The sequence below is a fragment of the Scyliorhinus canicula genome, chromosome 4 (genome assembly GCF_902713615.1).
Source record: "Scyliorhinus canicula chromosome 4, sScyCan1.1, whole genome shotgun sequence".
Lineage (NCBI taxonomy): Eukaryota > Metazoa > Chordata > Chondrichthyes > Carcharhiniformes > Scyliorhinidae > Scyliorhinus > Scyliorhinus canicula.
The window spans coordinates 156,665,377-156,686,160 of record NC_052149.1 but is presented as its reverse complement, the minus strand read 5'-3'; positions in this window follow the sequence as shown (position 1 = coordinate 156,686,160).

Below are 20,784 nucleotides of genomic sequence, written 5' to 3'. Positions count from 1 at the left end.
TAAGTGCATCATGGGTTAAAATGTGGTTTTGAGGGCCCTTAATTGGCTGGATGTGAAGGTAACTAAGCCTTTTATTGGCAGCTTTCACTACATTGTGGTCAGTTCCAGCTTTAGCGATTGATTCCTGAATGGTATCATTGACTAGCTTGACTAATGCTCAGCAGTTCCTGCTCTGGCTGCTGTCCTGATATCATTTATTACACATGGACATTTGTGAATGAAATGTCACTCTGTGGGGGATGATGTCAGCATCAGCTGTCGCGGCTATATGAGAAATCTGTTGTTCTGGGTTAATGTGGTTTTCCATGAATAACTCAATTGACGGCTCTCCTCTGCTGTGCACAATCCGTTAGTTCTAGCACTTCAATCTGCAGATGGTTTGAATCACTCACATTACATAGTTAGTGATTATTGTGAGGTTATCTTCTGCTAAGAGGTCTCTTCAACATCCGGATAAAGAAACTGATGCTTATGTCTAAATTATTATAGACTAGTGTTTGTACTAATATGGATTCAATTACCAGCAGCAGATTGAGAGCTATACATGTGCTTGGTTTGAGCTGATATCACTCATTGTACCTGCATTGACCTGCATCAAGTGGTGATACTTTCTGTGCCTGTTCTAACTATTACTACGCTGGCACATTCAGTGTACCATTGTTGATTTCCACCAGACTGGGAAAGCTCACTGCACCTTTAATGGCCTATAATGGATCGTTCTGGCCAGCACTTATCTTTCAACTAACATCTGAAACAGATGATTTTGTCATTTATTTCATTGCTGTTGGGGATTTGTGTGTGCAAATTGTCTGAAACTTTTCAAGTATGTAATGAAATGAAATGAAAATCGCTTATTGTCACCAAGTAGGCTTCAAATGAAGTTACTGTGAAAAGCCCCGAGTCGTCACATTCCGGTGCCTGTTCAGGGAGGCTGGTACGGGAATTGAACCGTGCTGCTGGCCTGCCTTGGTCTGCTTTAAAAGCCAGCTCTTTAGCCCTGTGCTAAAAAATGCAATACAATGCCAACTTTTCTTTTGTGAACTTGCCATATCTACACGAATAAAGATCACACTAAATCTGTCAGGTTAGAATTGCTAGCTGTATTTATGCTTACTTCCACCATGCTGAAAGAACATAAGAATATAAGACCTAGGAGCAGGAGTCGCCAATACAGCTCCCCCCCCCCCCCCCCCCCCTGAGCCTGCTCCGCCGTTCAATACGATCATGGCTGATCTCATCCCGGCCACATCTCCACCTTCCTGCCCACTCCCTATAACCCTTCATCTCGCTACCTATTAAAAACCTATCTATCTCCTCTGTAAATTTGTTTAGTTTTTCAGCGTCCACTGCACCCTGGGTAGAGAATTCCACAGATTCACAATGCTTTGAGTTAAGTAATTCCTCCTCATTACTTTTTTAAATCTGCCTCCCCTGAGCCTAAAACAATGGCTGGGCTTTTATTCACAAGTCACAAATGCAGTAAGTGATATTGCTAGTAATATGCACTCTGACAGTGGCATTTAGCACAAGTTATGTAAAAATCCTGAGTTTACTGAATGTTAAATGGTTTTCAATTGAGTCCATTTCAACCAGTACAAAATGATGTTGCCAAACATACAATCAAGCATTGGTCAATTTTTAAAATAAATTTAGAGTACCCAATTATTTTTTTTCCCAATTAAGGGGCAATTTAGCGTGGCCAATCCACCTAACCTGCACACCTTTGGGTTGTGGGGGTGAAACCCACGCAGACACGGGGAGAATGTACAAACTCCACGCGGACAGTGGCCCAGGGCAGGGATTCGAACCTGGGACCTCAGCGCCATAGTCCCAGTGCTAACCACTGAGCCACTGTGCTGCCCAGCATTGGTCAGTTTTAAGATGTCAGCTCAATGTGATGGCCATCCATAACTCTCAATAATAGTAATGTTCAAACAGTGCCCAACGAAAAGCTTCGACGTTCTCAGCAAAGGGAGCTGCAGGGATGAAAATTCAAGTTTATTTTGGGATTCATTTCTGGAGTGGAGAATTTTGGAAACCAAATTCAAGTATCTGGTCCTGCCAGTTGGCTCCAGATTGTTGAGGTATAGAGGTGTATTTTCCACTAGGCCAGGGAAAATGGATACGTGCTAAAAAAAGCCAAGAACTACATCCAGCCCAGCCAACTGGTAAAGCTCACTCACTACTGTAAATGCGATGTCTTGGAAGAGAAGAAGAAATGCAATAAAATAAAAAGAAATGCACTTAACTGCAATACAATGCAACATTGTGTGACAACCCTCATGAGGACCACGGAGGTCATTGATTGAGCTTCGTAGAACAACGAGTTTCTGTGGTGTTCGGGCAGAGGCCTGCCCAGCTGGGGCTCATTAACGGGAACTGTAAAGGTCGCTTCCAGACCCAGACCGGAAGTTCCCGATAGTCCTGGGCTGGGACCTTTGTTTTGTGAGCCATGGTAGCGGCTTTATTTTCAGCTTCAAATAAACCAGTTGAGTTTTCACTCCACGCCGCCTGTAACTATTACGTTGGCGATGAGGATCAAGCACAGGATTCTGAGCAGCCTTTTTGAAACTTCCTGACCACAACTCCGGTAAGAAACAAAGCAAAAGGAAAAACAAGAAATCCCCTTGTTTGGGAAGCTCGAGCCTTATGATGCGGACGTGGAGGACTGGCCCAGGCATGCTGAACGCATGGATTACTTCTTCCGCACCAATGGAATAGAAGGGATGACAGGCATAAAGTAATCCTTTTGACACCCTGCAGGGCGTCGACATTCAGCATTATTAAGAGTTTAAATTATCCTGCAGCGACACTGAAACGTTGAATGAGCCTGTGGATCTAGTAAGGAACCATCACGAACCAAAGCTGTCTGCAATTCACCAGCATTACTGATTCAACAGGCTGAGAGGACCCCTGGGGAACCTGTGACAGAATTTGTGGCTGAATTAAGGAGGCTGGCCGGAGAGAATGGATTAGAATAGAGTCTCTACAGTGCAGAAGGGGTCCATTTGGCCCATCAAAACTGCACCGAGCCTCTGAAAGAGCATCCTACCTAGGCCCACACCCCAAACCTATCCCCGTAACCCAGTAACCCCATCTAACTTTTTGGACACTTTAGCATGGCTAATGCACCTAACCTGCACATCTTTGAACTGTGTGAGCAAAGCGGAGTACCTGGACAAAACCCACGCAGACACGAGGAGAACATACATTCTCCACACAGACAGTCACCCAAGGTCGGAATTGAACCTGGGTCCCTGACGCAGTGCTAACCACTGTGCGACCGGGAATACTCCTATGTGCCTCACCCACCACTAACTTAACATCCAAGTGGTGCCATAGCATCCATCAAATAATGGTCTGGCTGAACATGCAGTTCAAACTTTCAAAACCAGAATGAAGAAGCTGCCTGTTGGTTTCTTGGATATAAAATTGGCCCGATTGCTCTTTGATTATAGAACCACGCCGCACACAATGACGGGCATCACACCAGCGGAACTGGTTAATGGGACAACGACAGTGCACCAGACTCAGCCAGCTGATTCCCAACTTGGGGAGGAAGGTGGAGGCAAGGCCCTAAAAAGGAACTGCAACACCAAAAGAACCAAAAGGACCTTCAGAACAGGAGATGTGTCTATGTGCGGATCTTTGGAGATGGTTCCCAATGAATCCCAGGATTCGTGTTGGAAAAAACTGGTCCGGTTTCCTACAAAGTCAAAGTCCAAGGGAGGGTGGCACAGTGGTTAGCACTGCTGCCTCACGGCGCTGAGTACCTGGGTTCTATCCCAGCTCTGGGTCACTGTCCGTGTGGAGTTTGTACATTCTCCCCCTGTCTGCATGGGTCTCACCCACACAACCCAAAAATGTCCAGGCTTGGTGGATTGGGCACACTAAATTGCCCCTTAATTGGAAAAAAAATTATTGGGTGCTCTAAAGTTCTTCTTAAAAAGGTCCAAAGGAAGTCCATGGACCACCTAAGAATCAGGAAATTCACTCCAGTGGAGATGATTTCAGCAGAAACGACATCCTTGACGCCTGTTGACTACCTCCTGCAAGGGGACTTAGCCTATGGGGGAACATGAGAGTTGATCCCCCCCACCTGATGATGAATGTACATAGAACATAGAACAGTACAGCACAGAACAGGCCCTGCGGCCCTCAATGTTGTGCCGAGCCATGATCACCCTACTCAAACCCACATATCCACCCTATACCTGTAACCCAACAACCCCCCCCCCCCCCCTAACCGTACTTTTTTTATTAGGACACTACGGGCAATTTAGCATGGCCAATCCACCTAACCCGCACATCTTTGGACTGTGGGAGGAAACCGGAGCACCCGGAGGAAACCCACGCACACAGGGGGAGGATGTGCAGACTCCACACAGACAGTGACCCAGCTGGGAATCGAACCTGGGACCCTGGAGCTGTGAAGCATTTATGCTAACCACCATGCTACCCTGCTGCCCCTTGTATTATTCCTTGTGTCTGAATAAACCTTGTAGTCTTACAGTTGAAGTAGATGCTTTATTGTGTAAGTTCATTCTCTCTCCAGTCCTTATACTAGGTGTTACAGGAGAACTGCCTGCCTGTGTCCTGCTCACTAGCTGCCGTTCCTGTGAAGAGTGCCCCTTGACTTCCTGTTTGTCTATTATATACATCTCTGGTGCTCCCTCTAGTGGTTACTTAGTTGTAGTGTATTTGCATGAACCCCTTGTGTATATACATTGATACATATCGCTACATCCCCCTTTTTCTTTTTACATATTTTCTGTACTTGTTAAAGAAAATTGTACAAAACAGGTAGATAAGTGATGATATGGACAAGTTGTAATGATATCGATGATTATGCAAAGCCTTTAATATTTATGAGTCCAATCTTAATTTAAAAATTCATGGGTCCAACTATATGAATTTATTCGGTTGAGTTTTTTCTTCTTCATCTGTTGTTGACGTGGTGATGTTGATATTGTAATTTCTTTGTGAATGTCATCAGTGCTCTTGTGTTTAAGTAACCAATAAGTCATCACGAGGTGTTCGAATGGTCGAATTACTTTTGTTGGCTGACCTGGACTTTTTCCTGTTCTTGCGGTATTGATTCTGTATATCATCCGCCTTGTCTGGCCTGGACTTTTTCCTGTGCTTGCGGTATTGCTTCTGTATGGCACCTGCCTCGAAAACTGGTTTGCTTGTTTGTTGTGGAGCAGATATGAATTTGGGAGATCCATTGTCATGCCATGTGATGTTTGTCCTCTTGCCATTGTTTTGGACTGTACTGTTACATTGTCCTTCATATGCAGAGCTGTGCCAGGTTGTAAAGGTCATTGTTTAATTGTTGTTGTTTTTGTTGTTTTTGTCGTTGTGTTTGTTGCTTTTGTCATTGTTCTTATTGTTCTCGTCATTGCTCTTGTTGTTGTTCTTGTCATTGTTCGTGACATTTGCGTTGTGCTCAATGGCTGTTCCTTGTGGATAATTTCAGTCATTCTCAAAGTTATTGGTATCTGTGTCCTTTGTGTACCTGATGTTTCATTGAGCTTTTTGACTTGAGGTATGTGTGAATGATCTGATGTTGCATTGACCTTGGTGACATCAGTCATTTGTGGTTGATTTGATTCCTCTTTGATTCCTTGCTGCTCCTCTTTTGGAGTCAACATGGTCAAGGTTGTCAAGAGTAGATGAGGTTTTAATTGATGTGGTCTCACTAGACTCAAGAGTGGTTGTGCTTTGATTGTCAAGTTCTTTTGTACAGACGAGCTGAGATCTGTCAGTCTCGCTGTAATTTTGTGTATCTTGTATGAGAATTGTGATTTCTTCGTCATTTGTCTCATATACAGTGGGTAGACATTCATTGACTTCTTGTTGATTAAATGAGCTGGGTAGACTTTCATAGTCTGCTTCTGGTTGCTCAGATAAGGTGGACAGACCTTCATGGTCTTGTTCATGCATCGATTTTGCTATGGAGTCTTTAGTTGCTTTCCCTTTGGAGCTCTCTGTGGAGGCTTGCGTCGCTCTCTCTGTGGAGTCTTTCATTGCCCTCGGTGTGGAGTCTTGCAGTGTTCTCTCTGTGGAGTCGATCTGTGCTCTCTCAACGGAGTCGGTCAGTACTCGCTGTGTGGCATTGTTTTCTTCTTGAGTATTTGACAGGTTGCTGTCATCCAATGTATCGCCGATCTGCCATTGCATCATGGATTGGAGGAGAGTTGTATTGAGCTTTTCAATCGTGTCGCCGATGCTTTTATGATCATATCCATACAATTTAGCTATTTCTGAGTAGTATTCTTCAATATACAAATCATCTTTTTTTGTTTTGGATTTGTATTGTCCACTTCATGTTCAATGAACAAATCACCTTCTTTGGTTTCGGATTTGTCATTGTGCTCTTCACTTTGGGTGGTGCAAACTGCTTGTTCCAGGCTGCGGTTGAGGTTATTTTCAACTGCTGGTTGAAGGTCAGGCATTGTTCTGTCTTTGGAGGTAAAAACAATGTGTTTTGTAGCTTTAAAACTCTTATTTTTAATTTTTGGGCAGTGTTGCTTTAAGTGGGCGTGGTCTGAGTATTTTGACATCATGACTCTCGTGACGTAAAGCGTAGGAATCTATTACGCACGCGCACATCGATTTTCCTTTACTGTGCGCTTTTCTTCAACTGCACACGTGTGGCTTGCGCATGAGCAGAACCATTTTCGAACTGTGTGCTCTTTTTCGAACTGTGCGCATGCACAGATCCATCTTCAAACGGTGTTCAATCTTCTTCTGACTGTGTATGCGCAGCTTGCGCACACGCAGAGCGATCTGCATCCAAAATGTCTTTTTTCAATTTCGCATGCGCAAACCACAAATTAGAACGGTCTTTGCACAAAATGGCTATTTTCAACTGCGCATGACCGGCTGCGGTTTCCTGTGCTTGCGCAGAAGCAGATTCGCATCTTTTGTTCCCCGGGCAGTTTAAAATGAGCTCAGACGCCATTTTAACTTTTTTAGACCCGTGGATAAGAACTTTTTCGGTGTTCTTTCTAGGTAAACACATAATGTTATTTTTTTCTTGCGATGTGAACTTCTCAATCGTGATTTCCAGTGTTAAACCTTTCTATTCTGATAACAATTGTTTGAGTTTCGCATCACTCATTCCCTGTACAATTTGGTCTCTGAGCATTGAATGTTTTAAAGCAGCATTGTTACTGGCGTTACAGTAATCTTCAAATTTTTTGAGTATTACTTCTAATTTGGTGTTGACTTCACCTTTCAAGTAATTAAAGCAGTTATAGATGTCTCTAGCTTCATGTCCTGCTAGTAGCAGTGTTATTTTTGTTTCTTCAGAGGCCGTGCTCAAATCATTAGCTACGATATATATTTCGAATATTTGTTTAAAAATTTTCCATCTATGACTTAAATTACCGGTTGTTTTCAGCTGCAGTGGAGTTCCAACGAGTTCCATCGAATCAGCGAAGTCTCCCCACGTCGAATGTCCAGTACGAATGTTCTTGTCTTTTCGATCTTTCTGTGTCTGCATCTTGTGTAATCTTCTAGTAAGCATTCCTGGAGTACCCTGGTACCATGTATTATTCCTTGTGTCTGGAAAAGCTTGTAGTCCTACAGTTGAAGTAGATGTTTTACTGTGTAAGTTCGTTCTCTCTTCAGCGCTTATACTAGATGTTACATGAGACTGCCTGTCTGTGTCCTGCTCACTAGCTGCCGTTCCTGTGAAGAGTGCCCCTTGACTTCCTGTTTGTCTATTATATATATATCTGGTGCTCCCTCTAGTGGTTACTTAGTTGTAGTGTATTTAAATTAACCCCTGGTGTATATACAGTGATGCATATCATTACAATGAAGATTTGTGGTCCAAAATGGAGACTGGGGAGATTGATCCTCTGCCACAGGTCAGCACCGAAGACAAGTCTCCGTCTGTGGCCATTTGGCGCTCAACAAGGAAGTGATCATCTCCAGTCCATTTCACATACCCCATGGCTCCAACTAGCACCGACTCACAGCCTTGTGCCAACAATGAAAGAGGCCTCATCGCTACAGGAGGCAGGGGGATGATTTGGGTTTGAGGAGGAGGGATATGATAACCCTCATGGGGACCACGGGGAATCGCTGCTAGATCTCCCTGTGGGCTTCATAGAATACTGTGGTGAGTGGGCAGTAGTTTGCCAGGCTAGGCCTCATTAGTGGGACTTTAAATGTCACTCCCAAACCTGGCCTGCAGTCCCCGATAGTCACTCCCAAACCTGGCCGGCAGTCCCCGATAGTCACTCCCAAACCTGGCCGGCAGTCCCCGATAGTCACTCCCAAACCTGGCCTGCAGCCCCCGTTAGTCCTGGGCAGGGAAGATTGTTTTGTGTGCAGTGGTAGCGGCTTTATTTTCAGTTTAAAATAAAACCAGTTTTACCTTTCACTCCGTGTCTCCTGGAACTATGGAACTATTATACAATCCTTTGTCCAATTTTCTTCCCTCCTTTCCTGAAGAAGTTGATTCTTGCCTTGCTGATAGGTACCTCACTCGGGCAGCCATGCTTCATGTTTGAATCCAGATGGCAAATGTTGTGCAGACTATACAACCACGGACAGTGGGCACGATTTAATGGGACAGAAACAGAGTCCTGTTTTGGGTGCATTTAGCAGGGCATGTGCTGTGAACGACACTGCTATTTAGTGCCACTTTGCCGTTTTGTTTGATCTCGTTGAGGAACGCCCAGAAAGGCCGCACGTACATAGTGAGCTCGCCAACACAGGAAGAGTATTTGCGGGCCGGGGTGCCATTTTAAATGGCGGCGTGATATTTCGACCCTCCTCAGCATTCCCCCCCCCCCCCCCCCCCCCCCACTCCACCCTGCTTACCTCTTCGGGGCTCATCGAGCCCCTCTATCACCCCACCTCTTAAGGGCAAGGCACCCATGTGCCTAATGCCTGGCATGGGCAACCTGGCACCTGGATACCTTGACACTGCCAGCTTGGCCCCCTGGCAGTGCCAAGATGCCTGGGTGCCAGCAGGAGTGCGAAGGTACCACCATTCCCAGAGCCCAACTGCCCAGGGGTTTCTAATGGCCTGGAGTCTCCCAGTACCCATTACACCTGGTCCACGTTTGTGGAAACCAGTGCGAAACGTCACCATGGCGAGGTCTCACAGGTGAGGCTGCTAGTTCCCGGGAGAATCTGGTGCAGACATATTTAAATGAGCCTAATGGCTCACTTAAATATGTTAATCTGGATCTAACCCAGTGACGACGAGATCCAGATTGCGATGTTTTACGAAGTTCCGTTAAATCGCGCCAGACATTTCAAACGTCGCATATTTCATGAGTCAGACACAACTAGGCCATTAAATCACATCCCACATCACAGCTGAACGCAGTACGTCTGTAACTGACAGTCTCATACACCGTTCTCCTACCAAAAGCAGTTACACACATGCTTCAGAAGCAGTCACAGATTCCTTCAAACTCTTGAATTGCTGAGGGCTCTGTAAAACAATTAGGTAATACCTCAAGATACTTTGTGGTCAGTTTTCCTTTTTTTCAAAGTCAGTTATATGTTAGCAACATTTCAGAACCATGTCATTAATAATTATAGGCTCTTATGTACACAAACTCATGGCTTAAAGGTAGAACACAAACTAATCACAGGCCTCACTTTTTGCTGTCAATTTTGTACTACATTTGTAAAGATGTCAAGGTCAAGATTTTCAACTTAGTCAGAGAATGGGGCAGTCTCTGAAGCCTCGTGGCATTGTTATCTGATAGCCACAGTGCACCAGGACTGCATTCCTGTCCAACTGAGGTCTTGTCTATGAAAGAAGTCGGATTAGCAAAACCCATTTGATTTGCTTGTAAACTGTTGCAGAAGAATGTGCCCAACAGCAATCCACATATCTCCAAGCCAATAATAGACTTCATGGGATAACTGTCTTGTTACAAACATTTTCAATAAAAACATTTTTCTTATTACATTATCGTCACTCTTGAAGTTGGATGAATGGATACATTAGGCTTTGGGTTCAGAAGCTCAGTGCAAAGTGGTTTAATTCATAGATGATACAAAACTAAGAGGGGCAGGGGAAATGGTAGATACATATTCCTTGAATGCATTAAAATTGGTAAACACGAAGTTGAAAAAGACAGAGGGCGGGATTCTCTGTAGCCCGATGCTGAAATTGAGAACGGCGATTGGGCCAAGTGCCAGTTTGATGCCAGTTGGCAATTCTCCGCCCCCTCCAAATCGGCGTCATCGAGATGCACGCCGCGCGCAGTTGCAACGGCGTTGATGGGTCATCAGTCGGCCCACCCGCGATGTTCCGAGCTCCTGATGGCACAGGCCACGTGTGGTCCTAGCGGTCGGGAGCCTGGCGTGCTGGCTGAGGACAACGTCCAAAGCTGCCACACTCGGCTGAGATCCATACCGCTGGCCAGCACGCTTCTGCTAGGGCTGGGGGGAGTAGTGGGGGTGACCAGGCGGTGGGCTGTGGGGTTGGGGTGGGTGGGTACGCGGTCCAGCACAGCCAGGGCCATGTTTTCCGGCACAACCGATGCGGGTGTAGGCGTGTGCGGTTTCAGTTTGTCAGCCTGCGCATGTGTGGCCCGGGACCCAGCAATTCTTCCGCCGTTTTCCACACATTCCACGGTGTTCCACATGACGCCGGTGCTAGCCCCTCACTGGTACCTGAATCAGTGAGGGTTTGGTTCTGATTTTCCCGCCACGGATTTGTCATTGGCGCCAGCACTTATCCTCAGAAACGGAGAATCCAGCCCATAGGATTTTATCTTGCAGCAAAATTAACAAAACAGTAGCATATAAATTGAAGAGATAATGATCAAACTGGACAGTTCTCTGGTTAGACCTCATCTTCAATACTGAGTCCAGTTCTGGTCACCAAGAAATGAAACAGACAGATGTGCAGGGTAGGTGGATTGGCCACGCTAAATTGCCCCTTAATTGGAAAAAATGAATTGGGTACACTAAATTTATTTTAAAAAAAGAGCCTCATTCATCATCATGAGGTGATTCCGCACTCCTGATGGGTCACACAGGCCATGTGACCCTTACTCTGCTGTGTTGCCCTTTAAGAAACAATCACATTCATCCCCTTTAACTCCTTTATGCAATCTTCAATAACTAATTCACTTTGTCCTAAATATTAGCTAAACATTATGCACATGAGTTAGACAATTTTAAATTGAGTCTTTGAGGGTGTTTCTTGTTTCTTGTAGAGCCATGTAATACTTTTGAGAAACTTCCACAGAATTGACATTAACAGGAATTGTAATAACAGGTGCCTCTTCTGGCACAAGCTATTTGTCACTATTTCCTTCCATGAAGACATCAGTTATGTCAATAACAGGTCGATCAGGTACTTTGGTGCTCGCAGGGTTCAAAACCATTTATTAATGACTATGGAGTGTCTCTTTACTCCTCAAGTGGTCCATATGTTTATGAAGAATCTATCCCTCTATGTCCACTTTGTATGAAAGGGATCCAGTCTTCGAGACAATAATTCCAGGTATCCACTACCGACGTTTCTCACACATATGGCTTAATTTGCCATAAATGATCATGCTGTACTGTGTCTTGCTTTCAGATTATTTTGACTTCTACCTTCACTGGCAAATTTGGAAACACGAGGCTCAGTCTTATTCTGAGATTTCACGATATAATCTTTCAATGGTAGCATGCAATGTAGGTGACTTTACCTCAAAAACATCCAATCATTGAAAGTGAGCACCAATCACGAGCAAAATCATTGTGCCCAGGATTGGACCAACATAATAGACATGTATTCATACCCCTGGCCGGCCAGGCCATTTCCAAGGGTGCAGTGGGGCAGTGGCAGGCAACCTTTGGTGCCGTTGGCACTGTTGACAGTGTTTGACTTGCTTCTCGATGTCAGCATCAATGCCAGGCCACCGCACATGATGCCAGGATGAGCACTGTGTAATTCAGTTAGTAGCAGCTCGCTGCCTGGTACAGGAATGATTATTCTTGCTCCCCAGAGCATGATGCCATCCTGACAACTTATTTCATTCTTGCGGGTAAAGAGTGGTTTAATTTCCCTGGAAACCGATTCATTTACCCATCCTATGAGTATTTTGTCTCACTTTGGACCGAGGTGGATCTCGATTGGTCTAGTTCCTGATTTACTTTGCGGAGACTGACAATGTGTCTAAAACATTTAATGCCTTGATCATTTCTGATGATACTGGAGTACAAGTACTACTTTCTAGCAAGGGTAGGCAGCTAAGAGCATCTGCACTCACTACGCGTGTTCCAGGTTAGTGCTTGAAAGTATGATCACAAGTGGACAGAGTTAGTGCCATCGTTGAATTCTTGCCAAGGTGATCAGTGGGATAGCATTGTCCTCTCTGAAGAAACCCAAGAGCAGGTTCTGATCATGATAGCCCTTCCTTCTCGATTTGTGAGTCATCTTTTTCAGCCTCTGAAGGAGTTCTTGTCACATACCCTATCGGCCTTTCAGAGCCATCGTCCATCTCATGGGACAGCACCACACCAACACCATATGGAGACCCATCACAGGTTAATATCAGTTCTTTAGATTGGTCCAAGTGTTCTAATAGGTTCAAGGAATGTAGCAATTGCTTTACTCTGTCGAACGCTTCCTCCTGGGGAGCCTTCCAAGATGAACGATGGTGTTTCTTGCAAGGAGGCCAATACTGTTGATAAGTTTGGTAACCAAAAAATCCCCCAAAACGACCTGTGTTCAGTTGTGTGTGGGGAAAGGCACCTCTTTTATCACCTTGACCTTGCCTTCTATGGGATGTAATCCTTGTACGTCTGAACAGTGGTACAGGTAGGTCACCTTAGTAGCTTGAAAGGCGCACTTCTCTTTCTTGTGACAAACTCCAGCTTCCTGAAATTCTTTAACACCTCCTCTAAGTTTGTTAGATGCTCAGTCTCTGTCAATCCAGTTATAAGGACATCATCAAGGTAAACTACACCTGAGGTAGCCCTTGTAGCAGACTTTCCATTGTCCTTTGGTATTTTGCACATGCCAAATGCATGGCAATAGGCAGACGTGTGTGCTAGAATACGCCTTTGTGGGTGTTTATTGTGTCATACCTCCAGGAAAGGTCCCTTAGGTACAGAAATTAGGGGTCCCGATTTGCATGACTCATATCCAGCTTTGTGTATGATTGACTTCCTACCAATTTTGCAAACGGTCTTCAATTCTCCGGATTGGTGGCCAGATTAACTGTTAGCTTATAATCGCCGGAAATGCGGATAGTCTTGTCCAGTTTCAATATAGGTGCTGCCCATTCTAAGAACTGAACTGGTTGGATAGTGCTTAGTTCTTGCAACCTGTTTAACTCAATATCCACTTTCTCTCAGAAGGTGTATTTTTTAAAAGTTCATTTTACGGGACGTAGGTTTCACTGGCTGCGCCAGCATTTATTGCCCATCCCTAATTGCCCTTGAGAGGGTGGTGGTGAGCTGCCTTCTTGAACCACTGCAGCCCATGTGGTGTAGGTACACCCACTGTGGTATTAAGAATGGAGTTCCAAGATTTTTGACTCAGTGACAGTGGTACCGGTCTTGCCCTAAAGAATCGGGGAGTCGCCTCTGGATCCACATAAATTTTAGCTTGATTTTGCCTAATTCATCACAGAAGATGCTCTTATAGTTTCTTATCAATTCGGGCAGTTCCCTTTTCCACACTTGAAAAATCGCAATTTAAAAGAATTCAACTTGATTCTTTTAAATCAAGGCTTTGTCCTTCATCGTCACTATTATCGCTGGAAGCTGGGTAGACTGTTCCCCGTAGCTTACAACATTCTGGTGCCTTTTATTTTTATTGCTTCTCCCGTATAGGTTTTCAACTTGGCAGAAGTGCTCTTCGAGTGAAATGGTTGGACTCCCTCCCTTAGGTACAGAAATGCATGCTCACCCATCACAATGGCTGATGCCCCTGTACTCACTTTTTTCCTAAGAGCCTTCCCAGGTACCCAGAGTGTTACAGTAACAGGGTCTATCTTGCCTGCTTTAAAATTAAACAGAGAGTGAATCCCAGAATCACGGGTGGTAGGCTCTTCCACATTGTATACTTTTAACATTTATTTTGATCAATTACTCAGCAGTCTTGACTTAGCTCTGCACTGCTTTGTCAAATGTCCACTTTTGTGACAATAAAAACACTCAGCCTCTTAAACCGACATGATTCAGGAGTGTGGTTACCTCCACATCAGTAGCATTCCACTTTAACTATTCTGTACATTTTTGTTTAGGTGGTGCCTGAAAGTCTTTCCCACTTTGCCGCTACTTTGGCAGTTTTGGTGCCAAGGCTGGCTGCAGGTTCCGGCCCAAACATGTGAATGGCGCCATTTTGCGCGCTCTGCATATCTTGTGTACCTTTTTCAGTACTTTCCATGGCCAGCACTATCTGCATTGCTTGTTAAAAATTTATGTCGACCTCTGCAAGCAATCTGCATTGAATAGTGTTGCTCGTTCTGGGTGAGTGTGTTTAACATTCGATTTGGCTCTGTTTCGTTACTTATCTCTGGAGTCGCCAGGTATCGTTAAGATACCACCACAAGTTTCAAGGTTAAGTTCAAAGCAATAAAACCATACACCAATTAGTAAGTTCAAACAACTGAGTTTATTATAATACAATTATAATACTACCCATGCACACGCTAAGAGGATTAAACTATTCCTACCGCTAAATAAACCAATACTTATCTTAAAGGGAACTGCCGGATCAGGGGACAAGGCCTCTTGCTCTGCTCTGGTCTGCAGACTTCAGGTTGGTACGGGTTAAAAAGGGTCAGGAGTGTCTATCTCTGGTAGCGATCGTTGTGAGACTTACTTGCTGGCGGCTGCTGTCCCAAACCTCTCCTCTCTCTCGTTCAAGGTCTTCTTGGCAAAGCTGGTCAAAATGCTGGTCCAGAGAGGAGGGCTGGTTAAGGAGAGGAGCGCTGGTTCAGAAGAACGAACTAAGTGTGGGACCTGTCTTTTATAGGTCCCAGGGCTTTGCGCCCTTTTGGGCGGACCCTTTTCCTGCTGAGATTCGATTGGGTCTCTTCCCAATCGATATGTTTGAATCCCCCCAATACTGAGGCTGTTCCTTGGCTACTGGGTGGGCTTTCAGGTGCTTTGTTTTTGGACCCCACTGGTGCCGGGGTGTCTGGTTTCCCATACACTGCAGCAATCACTTCCCCATTTGTATCCATTGTCCCTGAGATCGTACCATTACTATGTTAACTATCCCGGAGATTGCCTCATTAGTATGCGGAATGTTCGTTTCGGTGCTGTCTGCTCTCTTAGCAGACAGAATCCACATTTGCTTGATGCAGCCTGCTGGTGCTGCAAACATTGTCCATTTTAACCTGTAAGCTTTGCGCTCCTCCATTTTGTATTTAGAGACTGGCCAACTTCGGTGGCTACAATAGCATTGTTGTTCATGCCAGACTAACCTATCCCGTAACATGTCGTTTAGGGTGGATCCAAAATCACAATACATTGATAATTGCTTCAGCAATGTAAGCCTGGGCCTCCCACCCTCAAATTAAATTTGAATCTCTGGGATATGACTGATGGTTGAGGTTGCAATTGAGCTTTCACTAAATACACATGCTCACTAAATGATTAGGAGTCTAGTGTACTTGGGGCAGTAAGACTGCAAATAAGATTATAGATCTGAGTTCCACAAACACTTAGGAGAATTGCTTTGTGTTTCACCTTCTCCCCTATTTCATCTGCTTGGAAATGATATCCAAGGCACTCAACGTATTGTGCCCAGTCTTCCGTGGAGGAGTCAAATTGGTCTATTGGCCCAAAGAGAGGCATTCTGGTCAATACTTTTTTTCAGACTTCGATTAATACAGGATACTCACAGATGTCATCACCAGATGTAAAGATGCACTTTCACAGACTTCATGAGTGAACACCAAAGGTAGTTATTTATTACTAAGAATTTAACAACTGCCTCATGGATGTAGCTAGTTCCCAAAATTCTCCTTGCCTAGGAATCTCTCTCACCATGGGATGATTCCACACTTTGAGTCCCGATGGGTCACACAGGCCATGTGCTCCTTACTCTGCTGTGTTGCCCTTAAAGGAACAATCACAAGAGGGGAGGTTCTGATTTATGGCACAGACTAGAGGAATTTGTACTTTGCAGCTTGAAAAGAGATGACAGGGCATGTTAAAGTTATAGTGACCTAGAATATTGCTTTATATTAGACTTCGGGAGTTGACTTGGGGACTCAGTTTCAGTTTAGAGATGGGCGTTTTTTTGGACTGATATCAAGAAATATTTCACACAGTGTGACCAAAAGGCAGAATAAGGACAGCGTGGTAGCACAGTGGTTAGCACAGTTGTTTCACAGCTCCAGGGTCCCAGTTCGATTCCCAGCGTGGTCACTGTCTGTGCGGAGTATGCAAGTTCTCCCCGTGTCTGCGTGGGTTTCCTCCGGGTGCTCCGGTTTCCTTCCACAGTCCAAAGATGTGCGGGTTAGGTGGATTGGCCATGCTAAATTGCCCTCAGTGTCCAAGAAAGTTGGGTGGGGTTACTGGGTTACGGGGATAGGCTTGGGTAGAATGCTCTTTCCAAAGACAGACTCGATGGGCCAAATGGCCTCCTTCTGCACTGCAAATTCTATGATAAATTTAGTGATAAGAAAATGGAGGATGACACAGACCTCTTTTTTAAATAAATTTAGAGTAGCCAATTATTTTTATTTTCCAATTAAGGGGCAATTTAGGGTATCCGGTAAATTTCTCGAAATCAATTGCTCGAAAGCTAATTGCTCGAAGTCAATTGCTCGTAAAATCATTTCTCGAACTATCAATTGGTCGAATGATAGATTGCTCGAAAAGCAGTACTTCAAAAAAGGAATAACCAAGATGAACAAGGTTCATTACATAAAAAAACAACTAATTTTTGTAAGAAAATAAAAACAATTAATTGGTTCAATAAATAATACCAACAATTACAATTCATAATTTTATTAGTCTTTACAAATTATAAAAAGTTTAAAAGATTCGGCATTGGTGTCGTATATAAGCTTTAGGCCACTTCCTTGAATTTTTCTATAAAGGGTTTGACAAAAATGAAAAAAACACCCACGACATTTAGACATTGGAAATTCTTGTTCTATGGCCTTAACCATGGCCATTTCAAAATCAATCATTATTGTCAATGGCTGGAATATAGGGATTTTTTCTTTTAAAGCCATCAGGAACTTCCTATACGTTTCTTCAGTCTTGTTAGGTAGCAGTGCATATACAAGGGGTATAACATTACCTGATTTCACACCATGTATTGTATACAATTGAGCAAAAATCGAGGGCACAGTTTTAAATGTTCCATCAGCATACCAGTGCTCCGAACGTACTAAGATATCGAGATCCTTTTGGGTTGCAAAAATTAATATACGACCATTTGTGGGACCAGAGTCATAAATAAGGAATAAATCTCCTTTGCTGGTTTTTGTAAACTCTTCAGGGATATCAAGATCGAGGTAACTATTAGGCAAAGCATGTCCAACATTCTTTCTTGCGCGTGTATTGCGTATGGTTCTTTTCATATTTTCTACTGAAGGGAACTTCACAGCTGCAGCACCACTTACCTCTATTGAGGCACATGATACAATATATTGCGGTGTATCTCGACTATTCATCGCATGTTCTTTCACTTTCTCCATTGCTTTAGTAGCTTCAATTCCAGCAGCGTCTCCTGCATGGTTGTGATTCCCACTTTGTTTTGTGATACTATCATCAATAGTGATAACACGCGCACAACATTTTCTTGTTTTGGACATTTCACATTTCCAATTTATCTTATTGTTCATCGCCTTGTCCTTCATATATAGGTGACCATCCAAACACAATTTCTTCTTTCCTTTTTCGCTCGCTATGAAACTTATATCCATCTTGAGGGTTCGAGGTTTCCAGAATTAATAGTATTTAGCAGTGGTGTTTAACGGTTAATTATTTATTATTTATCGTTTAAAGAGTGAATTGCTTTGAAAGAATTGGTAATTAACGTTTAAATATTTATTAGTGATCGTTTAAAGAATGAATGTCGGCTTTCGAGCAATCTATCTTTCAATCAATTGATAGTTCGAGAAATGATTTTACGAGCAATTGACTTCGCGCAATTAGCTTTCGAGCAATTGATTTCGAGAAATTTACCTGGAACTGCAATTTAGCATGGTCAATCAACCTACCCTGCACATCTTTGGATTGTGGGGGTGAAACCCACGCAGACACGGGGAGAATGTGCAAACTTCACACAGACAGTGACCCAGGGCCAGGATTCGAACCCGGGTCCTCAGCGCCGCAGTCCCAGTGCTAACCACTGCGCCACATGCTGCCCGCTGGAATGTGACGCAGACCTGGGTCTCTTTGTCGATCAAGTGGAGGCCAGGAGGGACGTCCTCATTCCAGAGGATGGAAGGAGGAGGAGAAGGCCGAGCAGACAGATAAACCCCGCCTGGCAGCAAGTCTGAAATGCAGTCAGTGCCCAGGACCTTCAACTGAGAACCGTCCTGCAATGCCGAAAAGGGATGAATGATCTCAACTGCTCCGTCAAGGTAAGTTAACCTGCAACTGCTCACACACACTTCACTGAATGGTACAGGGAATATGAGCTCCTGTGGCACAAACTGAAAACTCACATGCTGTTTGGAAGGCGCGGACACCTACACACTCCACCAGCCCAGAGGCACATACCTCAGTGGATATTAATTCTACTGAAGGGTCTCACTTTCTGAAGGCCACTGCATGAATATGTGTCCCCTGCAAGAGGAGGCAGGGTCAGCCAAACTCACTGGCACTTGGAGGGGTGCTGGGGAAGAGGCAAATGGTAGGTGTAAGTCTGATGATGATCTCTGGAATTAGTCTTCCAACTGATGGTGGAGAGGCAGCAAGAGGTGGGGGAACATCACGCAGAGGCCCTCAACAGTGTGGTACATGAGACAGAGGAAGTCAACCGCTTGCCGGCTGATGTAATGGTGCTGACCTGTGCATGCATGGAGGTCTCCATGGGGAAGCTGGTGGATTCCATGGTGAACCTAGTCCACCTGATGCTGCCGGTGGTGTGCTCAGACCTGCACCCCACTGCAATAGCCAGCAACCCAGGTTCAATTCCGGCCTCGGGTGACTGTGTGGATTTTGCACTTTCTCCCCACGTCTGTGTTGTGTTCCTCTGGGTGCTCTGGTTTCATCCCACAGTCCAAAGATGTGCATGTGCTAAATTGCCTCTTAATGTCCCAAGGCTAATTGGGCTTACTGGGTTACAGTGATAGGGCCTAGGTAGGGTACTCTTTCCGAGGGTTGGGCCAAATGGCCTCCTTCTGCACTGTAGAGATTCTATGATTCTATGGGTGGGCTTCTGCAGGTGCTATGCATGAGAGGGTGGAGTACCTCCACCTCCCTCTATGTGTCCGTTCCCCTCAAGTAATCAGGCCGGGTCCTCGGGGCACTAAAAGGGAGGAGAAGTGGCAGCTGGGCACCCCTGGACTCCACTCGGAACTGGCTGAGATTGTCTGGCTCTTCCGAATCCCTTTTGCCAGTGACCCCTTCAACTTCATCCTCTGTCACTGCAGAGTCCAACTGCCCAACAGCGAACAGCTGAAGTAAGCTGGAACCCTCCAGGCCTCGGGCCTCCAGAGAACAGCCACCAAGGTCAAAGAACAAGAACAAAGAACAGTACAACATAGGAACAGGCCCTATGGCCCTCCAAACCTGTCCCGATCATGGTGCTTTTCTAAACTAAAACATTCTGTACTTCTGGGGTCCATTTCCTCCATTCCCATCCTATTCATCTATATGCATCAAGATACCTCTTAAACGCTGCTATTGTATCTGCTTCCACCACTTTTCCTGACAGCGCGTTCCAGACACTCACCACTCTCTGTGTAAAAAACTTGCTTTGCACATCTCCTCTAAACTTTTCCCCTTGCACCTTAAACATATGTCCCCATGCAATTGCCTTTTTCACCCTGGGAAAAAGCATTCTGACTATGCACTCTGTCTATGCCACTCATAATTTTGTAAACCTCATTATCAGGTCGCCCCTCAACCTCCATCATTCCAGTGAAAATAATCCAAGTTTATCCAACAACTCCTCATAGCTAATACCCTCTAGACCAGGGAACATCCTGGTAAACCTCTTCTGTTCCCTCTCCAAAGCATTCACATCCTTCTGGTAGTGTGGCCTCACCAAGGTTCTGTACAGCGGCAACATGACTTGCAAATTTTTATACTCCATGCCTCAACTGATGAAGGCAAACATGCCATAAGCCTTCTTGACTGCCTTATCCATCTGCGTTGCCACTTTCAGTGATCTGTGGACCTGTATGCCCAGATCTCTCTGCCTGTCAATACTTCTGAGGGTTCTGCCATTTACTGTGTAATTCTCACCTGTATTAGACCTTCCAAATGCATTACCTCACATTTGTCTGGAATAAAGTCGACCTGCCGTTTCTCCGCCCAAGTCTCCAACCGATCTATATCCTGCTGTATCCTCTGACAATCCTCTTCACTGTCCGCAACTCCACCAATTTTTGTGTTGTCCCCAAACTTACAAAGCAGACCAGCTACATTTTCCTCCAAATTGTTTAAATATACTATGAAAAATGAAATGAAATGAAATGAAAAAAATGAAATGAAAATCGCTTATTGTCACACGTAGGCTTCAGTGAAGTTACAGTGAAAAGCCCCTAGTTGCCATATTCCGGCGCCTGTTCGGGGAGGCTGGTACAGGAATTAAACCATGCTGCTGGCCTGCTTGGTCTGCTTTAAAAGCCAGCGATTTAGCCCAGTGTGCTA